This window comes from Pseudorca crassidens, chromosome 12 (genome assembly GCF_039906515.1).
Source record: "Pseudorca crassidens isolate mPseCra1 chromosome 12, mPseCra1.hap1, whole genome shotgun sequence".
Taxonomy (NCBI): Eukaryota; Metazoa; Chordata; class Mammalia; order Artiodactyla; family Delphinidae; genus Pseudorca; species Pseudorca crassidens.
The window spans coordinates 85,000,603-85,013,720 of NC_090307.1; the positions used below are offsets into that span (position 1 = coordinate 85,000,603).

General features: G+C 45.0%; 1 long non-coding RNA gene across 1 annotated transcript in view; it reads left to right on the forward strand.

Moving 5' to 3' along the window:
- Window positions 1–3,337: 3,337 nt before the first annotated feature.
- The window catches only part of LOC137203931 (uncharacterized), a 29,034-nt gene continuing 19,253 nt past the window's right edge, over window positions 3,338–13,118 (forward strand). The window contains exons 1-2 of the long non-coding RNA XR_010933373.1: window positions 3,338–3,405; window positions 10,863–10,978. This is a non-coding gene — a long non-coding RNA (uncharacterized lncRNA). The remainder of the gene's footprint in view (window positions 3,406–10,862; window positions 10,979–13,118) is intronic.

Genomic DNA, 13,118 nt, shown 5'->3' on the forward strand with positions numbered 1-13,118 from the left:
AGTCCTTGGTGTCACAAAGCTTGGGGACCACTGCCTCAGAAGATGCCATTCCTTTCGCAATTCTATAACGGGTCACAATGAGCTACCACTCGCCTTACCAATATATTGGTTCCCTTATAAAGATTGGTGCAGGGACTTCCCTGGTGGTCCAGTTAACAATCTGCCTTCCGGTGCAGGGGACGCAGGTTCGATCCCTGGTAGGGGAACTAAAATTCCACATGCCTCAGGGCTTGTGTGCTGCAACTAGAGATCCCTTGTGCTGCAACTAAGACCCGATGCAGCCAAATAAATAAATATTTTTAAAAAAGAAAAAAGAAGGTTGGTGCAGAACAGACTGGTCAGACAACCTGGGGAGATACTGGACTGCATGTAATGAAAGTTCTTAGCTAAAATACTTATGATTACTAATGTTACTAGCTATATTTCTTTCTCTTTTTTTCCCTTAATCTTTTATTTACTTATTTATTTATTTATTTATTGGCTGTGCTGGGTCTTCATTGCTGCGCATGGGCTTTCTCTAGTTGTGGGGAGCGGGGGCTACTCTTCATTGCGATGCGTGGGCTTTTCACTGCGGTGGCTTCTCTTGTTGTGGAGCACGGGCTCTAGGCGCATGGGCTTCAGTAGTTGCGGCACGTGGGCGCAGTAGTTGCAGCACGTGGGCTCAGTAGTTGTGGCTCACGGACTCTAGAGCGCAGGCTCAGTAGTTGTGGCACACGGGCTTAGTTGCTCCATGGCATGTGGGATCTTCCCAGACCAGGGATCCAACCCGTGTCCCCTGCATTGGCAGGCGGGTTCTTAACCACTGCGCCACAAGGGAAGCCCTAGCTATATTTCTTGTATTCTGCCTATTTTACAAGATTATTGTTTCTTGCATTACCAAATGTGTGACTGGACCTCAGATAAAATTAATGATTACCGGGCTTCCCTGGTGGCACAGTGGTTGACAGTCTGCCTGCCGATGCAGGGGACACGGGTTCGTGCCCTGGTCTGGGAGGATCCCACATGCCGTGGAGCGGCTGGGCCCGTGAGCCATGGCCGCTGAGCCTGCGCGTCCGGAGCCTGTGCTCCTCAACGGGAGAGGCCACGGCAGTGAGAGGCCCGCGAACTGCAAAAAAAAAACAAAAACAAAAAAATGACTACTAGGGCCTCCCTTGTGGCACAGTGGTTAAGAATCTGCCTTCCAATGCAGGGGACACAGGTTCGAGCCCTGGTCCGGGAAGGCCCCACATGCCAGGGAGCAGCTGAACCCGTACACCACAACTACTGAGCTTGTGCTCTAGAGCCCAAGAGCCACAAATACTGAAACCCACGTGCCACAACTACTGAAGCTCACACGCCTAGAGCCCGTGTTCTGCAACAAGAGAAGCCACCACAATGAGAAGCCCACGCACTGCAACGAAGAGCAGCCCCTGTTTGCTGCAACTAGAGAAAGCCTACACGCAGCAACGAAGACCCAATGTGCCAAAAATAAATAATTTTTTTTTAAATTAATGATGACTAGATGACTTGAAATGATCAAAAATATAGTTCTATAAGATCAATGATTGTAATAGTGTAGCTCTAGATAATGGGAAGAAGCAACAAGAAGGAACCATTTCCTGGACCATAACAGACCAGTAAGACAGGTGGTCCAGAGGCCTTTGGTTACAGTTAACAGAGCCTAGGCCAGTAATAGCACACTGAGTGGCCCATCAACAAAATCCCCACCTGACCTGGGAATGCACATTCCTAGTGCCATGAGACAAATTGGTCACGAAATGCCTCCCAAACCTTGGTTGCAATTAAGACTGAAAGGAAGGGGTTGTAAAATAAAGAATGTTGCCCACCATCCGGTTCTACAGGAATCTAGTCATTAGTTGCTGTAGTCACTGACCTACAACACCTCCTGAAAGGATGGGGATGAGTCACTTTGTGCTCTGGGAAAACTGGCAGAACTGGTCCCCAAATATTTTCAGGAGAGGATTTTGTGAACCCAGTTTCTTGCCTCTTCCCATACTTAGAAAAGCACTAAAACCACTAAGATGTCTCTCCCTGGTGAGTAGCAGCAACCTTCTGTCAAGATGTGTGCTTGATTGCACGCACCCTTCACCAAAATCACGTCTATACTCACCTCCCCCCTTACCTCTTGGGAGCAGTCCTCAGAGCTCTCTGAGACACTCTCCCGACTTATAATCCTCAGGTTGGCTCAAGTAAAATTTTTCATTTCTTTTTTAGATTGACTATTGATTAATTTTTTTTGTCAACACTCTCTAGGAAGATTTTCTATAAAAATGTTCTCCTCTCGGTACATCTACCCAAAAAAGGCAACCCCTGTGGAGGGTCACTTTTTTTTTTTTTTTCCCCGATACGTGGGCTTCTCACTGTTGTGGCCTCTCCCGTTGCGGAACACAGGCTCCGGGCACGCAGGCTCAGCGGCCATGGCTCACGGGCCCAGCCTCTCCGCGGCATGTGGGATCTTCCCGGACTGGGGCACGAACCCGTGTCCCCTGCATCGGCAGGCAGACTCTCAACCACTGCGCCACCAGGGAAGCCCAAGGGTCACATTTTTTTGTGTTTTTTTTGTTTTTTTTTTTTTGTTTTTTTGCAGTACGTGGGCCTCTCACTGTTGTGGCCTCTCCCGTTGTGGAGCACAGGCTCTGGACGTGCAGGCTCAGCAGCCATGGCTCACGGGCCCAGCCGCTCTGCGGCATGTGGGATCTTCCTGGACCGGGGCACGAACCCATGTCCCCTGCATCGGCAGGCGGACTCTCAACCACTGCGCCACCAGGGAAGCCCCAAGGGTCACATTTTTTAAAGCACAGGATTTAAAAGGTGGATCTGTTATAGCTCAGTGCTACCTGCCCATCCATACCATGGCTTAAAATTGGATCCAGCCCACCTACCTTTCTGGCCTCAGTTCCTACCACTCTCCCCTTTTCTCTGGCCAGTGTCTCCCCATCCCAGTCACTTGCTAGGGCGTGAACGTATGTACTTCCTTCACAAAACTGTTCAAAATTATCTTTGTCGCCTTCTTTATTGATTGTCTCACCATTCATTATTTTGTCCCCATACCTTAGAGCCATGCCTCATGTAGTAGACTCTTAATATATATGTATGAGAGAAATGAATTTTGGCTACCCATTTTTCAGGGTAAATTTCCTTCCTCGAATGTTTCATGGTCACATGAACAAATGAAGGAACCTCATTACACAGAACCAAAAAAAAAAAAAAAGGGAGGAATTTAGCAACAATTAAATAAGTAAAGACATTACATTTAATTTTCATGACTCACGCACAGTCTTTCATCATCTCTGACTTTCCATGAGGTGGCTCAATAACCATTCCTTTGACTAGCTGGAGTAGAGAATTTAATTAGTGAGGCGCTGCTTGCCCTTCCCGAGGATGGAAACGGTGGTCTGACAACAGGTAGGATATTCAGTCTTCTTTCTTCTGTTTCTTCTGGGGCCCAGAAATTTGGAATCTACTTGCTGTGCTTATGTAAACACATTGGATCCCTCCCTTGGGTAGTTTTTGACAAGTTTTCTTTAAGTAAGAGAATAAGACTAAATAGTTTTGGTGATGACATCCATCCAGGGGGGAGTAGCTAAGCAAGCATACATAGGTGCTTAAGATAACCAACGTGTTCCTTTTTTGTTGAATGTTGGTGCCCTACGTATAATAGACTACTGCTCCCCCACCAAAGTTTTTTATTGCATGTCCTTCAGTAAAAAATTCTGAATATGTACTCCCAATGTGTATTCTTTTAGTAGAGATTTTGAAAAGAAGAAATAGGAACTATATTCAATATCTTGTCATAACCTACAATGGAAAAGAACCTGAAGGCTGTACACCTGAAATTAACACAGTATTATAAATCAAATATAGTTAAGTTTTTAAAAAGAGGAAATAAAAAATGGAGATGCTAATACTTTCTTCCTATATCCAATGGATTGTCCTGTGCACACCATTGTGGAAACTACTGGGACAGACGACTTTACTCTGCAATACTCTTTTTGATTGATTGATTTAGGTTGTGCAGGGTCCCAGTTGCAGCACGCAGGATCTTAGTTGTGGCATTTGGGATCAAGTTCCCTGACCAGGGATCGAACCTGGGCCGCCTGCATTGGGAGCGCGGAGTCTTACCCACTGGACCACCCAGGAAGTCCCTACTATGCAATACTCTTAATACTGAGGTATAATTTACATCCAATAAAGCACATAAATCTTAAGTTCAGGGGCTTCCCTGGTGGCTCAGGGGTTAAGAACCTGCCTGCCAATGCAGGGCACACGGGTTCGAGCCCTGGTCCGGGAAGATCCTACATGCCGCGGAGCAACTAAGCCTGTGTGCCACAACTACTGAAGCCCGCATGCCTAGAGCCTGTGCTCCGCAACAAGAGAAGCCACCACAATGAGAAGCCCGTGCACCGCAACCAAGAGTAGCCCCCTCTCACCACAACTAGAGAAAGCCTGCGCGCAGCAATGAAGACCCAACACAGCCAAAAATAAATAAATTTATTTAATATATATATATATGTTGCCAAACAGTCTTGCCACAGCGGTTGTACCGTCTACACTCCCACCAGCGAAAGAGAGATTGCTCCACATCCTTGACAACACTTGGAATCATCAGTCATTTTAATTTTATTATTTTTAAAATTTATTTTTATTTTTTAAAATGTTTATTGGAGTATAGTTGATTTACAATGTTGTGTTAGTTTCAGGTGTACAGCAAAGTGATTCAATTATACATATATTGATTCTTTTTCAGATTTTTTCTCATATAGGTTATCACAGAATATTGAGTATAATTCCCTGAGCTATACAGGAGGTCCTTATTGGTTATCCATCATATATAATAGTGTATGTATGTTAATCTCAAGCTCCTGATTTATCCCTCCCATCCACGTTTCCCCTTTGGTAATCATAAGTTTTCTTTTGATATCTGTAAGTCTGTTTCTGTTTTGTAAATAAGCTCATTTGTATCATTGTTTAAAAAATTAGATTAGGGGCTTCCCTGGTGGCATAGTGGTTGAGGGTCCGCCTGCCAATGCAGGGGACACGGGTTCGTGCCCCGGTCCGGGAAGATCCCACATGCCGCGGAGCGGCTGGGCCCGTGAGCCATGGCCGCTGAGCCTGCGCATCCGGAGCCTGTGCTCCGCAACGGGAGAGGCCACAACAGTGAGAGGCCCATGTACCGCAAAAAAAAAAAAAAAATTAGATTCCACATATGAGTGATACCATATATGTGTCTTTGTCTGACACTTCATTTAGTATGATAATCACTAGATCCATCCATGTTGCTGCAAATGGCATTATTTCATTCTTTTTTATGGCTGAGTAATATTCCATGGTATATATGTAGCACATCTTCTTTATCCTTTCCTCTGTAGATGGACATTTAGGTTGCTTCCATGTGTTGGCTGTTGTAAATAGTGCTGCAATGAACACTGGGGTGCATGTATATCAGTCCTTTTAATTTTAGCCATCCTAGTGGGAGACCTTACAATACTCTTGTTGAAGGGGAAAAAATGCCAGGACAAACATCTTGTCTTCCATTCTGGCTTATCTCCCCTCCCTTTTCCACTTGAGATTTGTGGATGAGTTAAATCCACAGTGTATCTGCATATCTCAGAGTCGAGTGGCCATCACACTATATGATCTTAACCAGGATGCACAGCAAGATTCTAAATCTTAACTCACAACAGCTAAGTCTTACCATAAACTTTACAAACGATTAGAGAGCTACAAAGTGGGGTTTTTTTTCTTTCTGGCACTCTTTACATATTCAAAAGCAACCAGAAAACAAGAACTTGTGCTTCTAGAACAACCAAGGCTGAATGTTTTCTAAAGGAAATAAAGAAATTTCTAGAGCAATTTCTCTTTTTGAACTCTCCTTCCAACATCCATAAGACCAAAGAATACAACCTCTAAACTGACTTTCCCTTGGTAAGTAATCCTACAGCTTAAACAAAAAAAGGTTTTATTGAGATATAGTTCACACACCATAAAATTCACATATTTAAAGTATACTATTCAATAGTTTTGAGAATATTCACAAATATAAATTTATTTATTTATTTATTTTTGGCTGCCTTGGGTCTTTGTTGCTGCGCGCGGGCTTTCTCTAGTTGTGGCGAGTGGGGTTTACTCATTGTTGCGGTGCGCGGGCTTTTCATTGCAGTGGCTTCTCTTGTTGCAGAGCAGGGGCTCTAGCGCGCAGGCTTTAGTAGTTGTGGCACGTGGGCTCTAGAGTGCAGGCTCAGTAGTTGTGGTGCACGGGCTTAGTTGCTCTGCGGCATGTGGGATCTTCCCAGACTAGGGCTCGAGCCTGTGTCCCCTGCACTGGCAGGTGGATTCTTAACTACTGCACCACCAGGGAAGTCCCCACAGTCAACTTTAGAACATTTCCATCACCTCTAAAAGAAACCCCATACGTTTTAGCTATCATCCCCCTATTCCCCCTCCCAAACCCCACCCACCCACAAGCAGCCACTAATATACTCTCTGTCTCTATGGAATTGCCTATTCTGGACATTTCCTGTAAATGGAATCATACAGTATGTGGTCTTTAGTGGCCACGAGGTTCATCCATGTTGTAGTATGTATCAGTACTTCATTCCTTTTCATGGTGGAATAATATTCCATGGCATAGATAGACCACATTTTGCTTATCCATTGATGGAAATTTGTGCTGTTTCCACCTTTTGGCTATTATAAATAATATTGTTATGTCCTATAGCTTTTGTGTGTGTGTGTGTGTGTGTGTGTGTGTGTGTGTGTGTGTGTGTGGTACGCGGGCCTCTCACTGTTGTGGCCTCTCCCATTGTGGAGAGCTCCGGACACGCAGGCTCAGCGGCCATGGCTCACGGGCCCAGTCACTCCGCGGCACGTGGAATCTTCCCAGACCGGGGCACGAACCCGTGTCCCCTACATCGGCAGGCGGACTCTCAGTGCACTGTGCCACCAGGGAAGCCCTGTCGTATAGCTTTTTAACCACCTTGATACTTTGAGGGGTTTTTATTATTTTCTATATGTATACATATTGGCTTACTCATTCTTAAGATATCAGTTAAGACTCTATGATCAGATTTTTTTCCACTCCCTGTCTTGTCTCTGGGAGCGATTCTCTGCACACACCATATGCTGTTTCAAGTCTTTGCTCCCATTCTCTCTTTGCCTAGTTAACTCCCACTCATTCTTTATTACATGACATTTACTCAGTATCCAAGTTCCTTGAATTACTTAAGAGAATATCTTATTTATATGACTATGCATCTACATATGAAGTGTTAAGATAGTCCTTTCATTCAAAGAAATAATATGATGAATCAGGAGAAATGGCATGATCTCAAAACCAGGATTCTTGTCAACTTATTTTTTTCCAGTGTTCTTTATATAGACTTGATTTTTTAAGTCTGAAAGGATGTTACTCATAACCCATACTATATTTCATACCTCAAAAGAAGAAGTGGTAATTTACAAACTTTCTTCCTCTTCTTCCCACCCCATAATATCACATGCCCTGTAGTTGATGATGTTTTTGGTCACATGGAGCCAGAATATCTAGGAAAACTTTTGTCATCAAATGATATGAATGCATATGCTGGTGTTTCAATCTCTTTCTTTCTAAGATGACTCTTCACCAACCACAGTATACAACACTGATTGTAATAGTTGAATCATTCATAAGTTTGCCATGTAAAAATAAGAATTCTGGGGCTTCCCTGGTGGCGCAGTGGTTGAGAATCCGCCTGCCAATGCAGGGCACACGGGTTCGAGCCCTGGTCTGGGAAGATCCCACATGCCACGGAGCAACTGGGCCTGTGAGCCACAACTACTGAGCCTGCGCGTCTGGAGCCTGTGCTCCGCAACGAGAGAGGCCACGACAGTGAGAGGCCCGCGCACCGTGATGAAGAGTGGCCCCCGCTCGCCGCAACTAGAGAAAGCCCTTGCACAGAAATGAAGACTCAACACAGCCAAAAATTAATTAATTAATTAATTAGTTTTTAAAAATGTTAATGTAGACATAAATGAAACAGTTGATAAATTGCACTTCACCAAAATTAAAAAATAAGAAGAAGAATTCTGAGGAATTCCCTGGCAGTCCAGTGGTTAAGACTCCACGCTCTCACTGACAAGGGCCTGGGTTCCATCCCTGGTCAGGGAACTAAAATCCCACAAGCCGTGCAGCGTGGCCAAAAAGAAGAAAGAAAAAAAGAATTCTGCATTCTGCATGCTGATATATTAGTGGGTGACCTTTTCTCAGGAAGTTCCATGCTTTTGGTTCAAACAAGTTTACTGGTGGGATTTTTCTATATTTTCATTTTTACTTCTGGGCTTAGCGAGAGTGAAAAGAAAATGTAAGTGGTGAGGGTTGTATGGAAGAGTGAAAGAGGAGATCTTAAGAAGGAAAGGAAGAAAGAACCAGAAGGATGAAAGCCAGTGACGAAGTTATGCTATCACATCATCTTCATCCAACCTCCTTGGTTAGGTCTCTTGAAAGGCAGTGGGAGAAAACTCAAGTTTCTCTTCTATTTGCCCCAAATATCTCTGTATTCATTTTCTAGGGCTGCCATAACAAATGACCACTAACTGGGTGCTTTAAAACATCGGAAACTTATTCTCCCACGGTTCTGGAGGCCAGAAGTCCAAAATTAAGGTGTCAGCAGGACCACATTCCCTCCAAAGTCTCTAATGGAAAATCCTTCCTTACCTCTTCCAGCTTTTGGTGGTGCCAGGTGTTCCTTGGCTTGTGACAGCATCACTCCAGTCTCTATCTCCATCAACACATGGCCCGCTCCGTGTGTCTCTCTGTCCTTTTCTGTCTTTTATTTATTTATTTATAGCAACTCTGTGTGGCTTGTGGGATCTTACTTCTCCAACTGGGCCTGGAGTGAAAGCACCGAGTCCTAACCACTGGACCGCCAGGGAATTCCCCTTTTCTGTCTCTTATAAGGACACTTGTCATTGGATTTAGGGCCCACCCTAATCCTGTAGGATCTCATTTTAATCCTTACCTTAATTACATCTGCAAAGACAGTATTCCCCAGTAAGGTCACATTCTGAGGTTCCAGGTGGACGTGAATATTGTGGTTGGGGAGTAAGGGGGACACTTCAAACCACTCCAGCCTCCTGAAATTCTACTGCTTCTGCCTTTGGATAAAGTGTGTACTCCTTTAAGTGAGAGTGAGCTCTCTACTTTGCCACTGATAAGAAACAATCATTTTATACTTTTTTTTTTTTTTTTGGCCATGCCTCACAGCTTGTGGGATCCTAGTTCCCTGACCAGGGATCAAACCCAGGCCCTCAACAGTGACAGCGTAGAGTCCTGACCAACTGGACCGCCAGAGAAGTCCCACAATCATCTTACAAATTTTTTTTTTTAATTTTTTTAGCTGCACTGGGTCTTCATTGCTGCTTCTCTAGTTGCGGCAAGCGGGTCTACTCTTCGTTGCGATGCGTGGGCCTCTTACCGCGGTGGCTTCTCTTGCTGCGGAGCACGGGCTCTAGGTGCGCCAGCTTCAGTAATTGTGGCACGTGGGCTCAGTAGTTGTGGCACATGGGCTCTAGAGCTCAGGCTCAGTAGTTGTGGAGCACGGGCTTAGTTGCTCCGCGGCATGTGGGATCTTCCTGGACCAGGGCTCGAACCCATGTCCCCTGCTTTGGCAGGCGGATTCTTAACCACTGCACCACGAGGGAAGCCCTCATCTTATAAATTTAACTGAAGTAAACTAAGGTACGGAAATCGTCATGGATTTTCACAAAGACAACGTGTCTATGTAATAAACACCCAAATCAAGACACAGAACATTCCCAGTATAGATTAGGAACTATGTTCTTTCTTCTTTTTCCATTAAAGAAAAAATTTTATTTGTGGTAAAATACACATAAAATTTACCATCTTACCCATTTTAAAGTGTGCGGTTCAGTGGCATTAAATACTTTCACACTGTTCGGCAACCATCCCCACCATCCTGCTCCAGAATTTTCTATCTTGCAAAACTAAAACTCTGTCCCCGTTAAGCACTAACTCCCCATTTCCCCAGCCCCTGGTAACCACAATTCTACTCGTGTATCTATGAATTTAACTACTCTAGGGAACTCCTGTTAAATGGACTCATACAGTATTTGTCCTTTTGTGACTGGCTTAGTTCACTCAGCGTAATGTCTCTGGCTGCATCCATGTGGTAACACATGTTAGAATTTCCTTCCTTTTTAGGGCTGAATAATATAGGAACCATATTCTTTTGAAAGGTGATGACAACCTCCTTCTGATTTTTATGGCTAAGTGTTTACTTATTTTCATCCCTGATGCTAATTAGAAAACAATGTATGTTTCACTAATGTTTTCCTCCTTGGTGATTACAGAGTTCAGTTTTTCAGGTTTTTAAACCAGAACCTAGCCCTCCGCTCTGGATCCTGTGGTTTTGCCGTGTTACCCAATCTCATGTGCATTTTAACTATCCCATTTTGTGTGTGTGTGTGTGTGTATGTGTGTGATAAAAGTCACATGATATAAAACATACTATTTTAACCATATTTAACTGTACAGTTCAGTGGCACTAAGTACATTCACAGCGGTGTGCCACTCTCACCGTCATCCCTCTCCTGTAACTATCCCATGACATCTACAGAAAAGCTGAAGAATCAACAGCTTCCAAAAGTGGATACAAGTAACCAGCAGGGCAAGTCTCAAAAGCCAATTTTTTATTCCTCTTTCCTTTCCCTTTCTTTGCAGCTGGCTCATAAGCAGAGCCCAAAGGACCTTGGCAGTAGTTTAGATTTAACTCCATGTCCACACTCTGAAAGTCGGCAGGATTCTGTTTTGTTTCCTTTTATTTAAGCGCACTTACTCATTGTTTTGGAAATACTTCACATTCCAGGCGATTCAAGACTTCTTGAATAAACAGCCCACCTCTTTAGAGAGAAGACCCATTGAATATATGAAATCCCAGCTGAGTCAATAAAAAACAACCAAGATGTGAAGACAGAGAGGAAGGTAACTCCATGTCCCTATTAGAGATTCTCAGAGGAATACATCCTAATTAATTTCCATCATGGCTAAGGCCCTGCAACATTTATAGACAAATATAGCACCTTAATCAGCATGGGTGAAGGACCTGGTTCCCTTAATCCATCAGCTGTGAAACAGGTTTTTTGTTTTTGTTTTTTTTTTCCCCAGTACGCGGGCCTCTCACTTTTGTGGCCTCTCCCATTGGGGAGCACAGGCTCCGTACGCACAGGCCCAGCGGCCATGGCTCACGGGCCCAGCCGCTCCGCGGCACGCGGGATCCTCCCGAACCGGGGCACGAACCTGTGTTCCCTGTGTCCCCTGCATCGGCAGGCGGACTCTCAACCACTGCGCCACCAGGGAAGCCCTGAAACAGGTTTTTACCGTAGGCGACTTAAGTCATTTATTTTAATAGTTTACACATTACACAATGACTTAGGACTAAGTGCCAAGAAATATAGTAAGAGCAAGATCAAATCCAACCACACTTCAATTATTAATCTCTAATGTTAGCCCTTATAAAAGCCCATCCAGCTGCATTATCCTTTTTCTGAAAGCTTTCTGTCTGTGGAGTAGAGCAGGAAACGGGTAAGGCTGTGTATGATCAGGCCACTGACCACGGCTGTTCTCTTTCTCTCTGTCCATCCCCTGCCCGACCAGTGCCTGTTTCACCTACACCCTACGCACAGGACTGACCTTCCTAAGTACTTGTCCCAGGCCCCAGCTAGTGATTGTTCTTATCAAAGGGGCGGTGAGGGGCGTGCCCCTCTGCTAGTTTCCCTGGCAACTAATGAGCCCACGTGAGGTCAATTCTCCTATAACTGGTAACCTCCCCTGCCCCCCAGGAGCGAAGACCGCCACCGAGTCCTGCCCACCGACCGCTGCACAGGTGGGGTGTCGCTCTAGGACCTTGCTTCAGATGTGTAAGCTCCCCCATCCATTGAACCACTGATATATCTGTAGCTGACTCCAGGCTCTTGAAGCTGGGGAAGCACAGGGCTTGTTGGCCTGTGGGGTGCAGCCCAACAGGTGCCAGAACTTTCCAGAACCACAGAAAATTGAGGGAAAGGGGGTGGAGAGGGATCCACTTCTATCTTCCTCTGCTTTCTCCCAGTCACAGCCTAGTGATTCAGAAAAGTCAGCCTGACTTTGAAAAGGGAAGTGCTCACTTTCACCGCATAGAATTGACATTTCACACAGAGAAAGCATGAGTTTTCCACAACGTTTGGTCACATTTCAGTGCTCTATGCTAAGCTCTCAAAGCCCGAGAGAAGCCACACAAACTCAGTGGTGTGGCTAGCGATTGCTTCTTGCCTGCAGTACGCAGAGCTGACAATCCTATAATTATTTACATATTGCACCTAAAGCTAGTCCTTCCCTGTTTTTGAAATACTAAGATTGGCTTGAGACAGTATGAGACCTGGGTTCATCTTGGGGATCACACACACACACGCACATACACATACTCCTTACCTAACCCTGAGATTTAACTGCACTTGAGAATTCTTTATCATTAGCTGTCTACCTACAAGCTGAAAAGGTTTGTTTCTTTCACTTTAGCTGTAGCAACTCATTACGCTATCTTTTCTCTCCAGGGAGAGACGCACGAACATGGCTACTGTTAGTCGTGTGATTCTTGCTCCCATTTGGATAAAATCAATACCTTTGCCTTGATTTTTCAGAACCTTCTTTGGAGTTCTTTGGCTGCCAGTAATAAAAAACCTAACTAGAGCTGGCTTTAAGTGAAGAGGGCATTTACTATCTTGCATAATCAGAAGTTCAGATATTGAGTTCCCAGAACTTGCCAATGATGTAATTGAGCCCAGGTTCTTTCCATCTTTGCACTCAGCCATCCTTTAATGAACTGGTTTGGCCTTAGCTTGTTTCCTCACAAAAGGACTCAGCTGGGACTTCCATGCTTCCACTGCAGGCGGAGACCCCGCATGCCGTGGTGCGACCAAAAATTTTTTTTAAAAAGGGGGGGCGGTGGGGGCTTCCCTGGTGGCGCAGTGGTTGAGAGTCCGCCTGCCGATGCAGGGGACACGGGTTCGTGCCCTGGTCTGGGAAGATCCCTACATGCCACGGAGCGGCTGGGCCCGTGAGCCATGGCCGCTGAGCCTGCGCGTCC